Raw genomic sequence first — 1,600 nt, 5'->3', positions numbered from 1 at the left:
GGTATCTCAGCCAGGGGGACAGCCAGGACCTGGACCCTCTGCTTCCTCCACACCAGCAGCGTTGAAGGAGGGACTGAAGCTTGGGGATGTCCAGCCCTGTGTCCTCAGCAGGGTCCCTGTCCCCACCGAATGTCACCCCATGTCCCTGGGGGGTGGGGAGCGCGCCATGGCATGAGGAGCACTGGGGGATCACAGTCCCTGGAGAAAGTCCCTTGAACCCCAAATCAGAGACCAGCTCCCCAGCCTGGCCACCCCTTGGTGTTGGCCTTGTAAAGCAATAACACTTGTCCCCTGCCCATGGCGCTTCCCGACCTGGGGCCACAGCATTGTCCCTCGCTGGCAGTTCAGCCCCTGGTGTCCCTTGTCACTGTGCTGTCCCTGTGTGTCCCCAGGATGTCCCTTCCCTGCTGCTTCCTGGCATAGCATCACTGTGTGTCCCTGTGAGCCCCGCAAGGATGTCCCTATCCATGTTACTTCCTAGCACAGCATGTCCCCATGTCCCCTCGTGATGTCCCCATCTGCATTTCTGCTCTGTGGAGCACCATGTTATGTCCCCCCCAGGCTGTCCCCATCTGCGTTACTTTTCCACAGAGTACTATGTCATGTCTGTGTGTCCCCATCCATGTTGCTTCCTGGCTGCATGTCCTGCTGCATGTCCGCAGGGTGAGCCCTGGTCCGCACCTTCCCGACCAGCACCTGCAGGGCATCCCTGGGGAGATGGACCCGAGCACTCCCTGCTCCCCCCTGGCTACAGGGACAGACGAAAGGGGAGTGTGAGGCTGCAGGGTGGAGGCACAACTGGGAGCAGTGGGATCACTGGGAGCTCACTGGCATGGGGATGCGTCCCCTCCCTGGCCTGGGCGCCCCAGCTGGGGTCCCCTGGGTGGGTTCACCCCTGGGCACGGGGTTTGCATCCAGGTGGTTGGCTGGTGGGGGGGTGGCATCCCACCGGGGCTCGGGGTGGGTGCTGCAGGGTGCTGGGGCAGCATCTGGCATGTGCCACCTGTGTCCCCACGCCAGCCAGAGCATCCCTTGGCCCCCGCGGGCCGGGACCTGCAGGGTGTATGAGCGCTTTCCTTTTTTTTAATCTTGCTATTTTCTTACAGAAGTCCCAACCTTGGCATGACGGTCATAGAGGCATTTATTAAAGGAGAAGCAGAGTATAGGTTTATAAATTCTTACAGAGCTAGTGGAAATATTTTTATCCCTCCACAACAGTTCTCAATGGATACGGCTGACCCGGCTTGTCTGCAACCCCTGGTCACTTCCGCACGGCGGTGGGCATGCTGTGTCCCCAGACAGGCCAGGCTGGTTTTTTTTCCCCCAGCCTCTTTTGCCTAGCTCCTGTTTCCCTGGCAAAGGCTCAAAATGGATATTATGGGGTTTTTGCTGCACCCCCAGGGAAGCCGGGTGGGGTGGGATGGGGCAGCCCCATGGGACCCAGCTCTGGGGGGGCACACAAGGGTGAGTACCCCTGCCTGCTGCTGGCTCGTTCCCCCCACCACGCTGCGGTGGGGTCCCACAGCCCCTGCTGCTGCTGGTATTGGGGCTGTGATGGGAACTGGGGGGGGCAGAGCAGGGAGCCAGGAGATGGAATCAC

The sequence above is a fragment of the Pterocles gutturalis genome, unplaced genomic scaffold (assembly GCF_000699245.1).
Source record: "Pterocles gutturalis isolate BGI_N339 unplaced genomic scaffold, ASM69924v1 scaffold22410, whole genome shotgun sequence".
Taxonomy (NCBI): Eukaryota; Metazoa; Chordata; class Aves; order Pterocliformes; family Pteroclidae; genus Pterocles; species Pterocles gutturalis.
The sequence above is the reverse complement of the archived record's forward strand: the minus strand, read 5'-3'. Positions refer to the sequence as shown.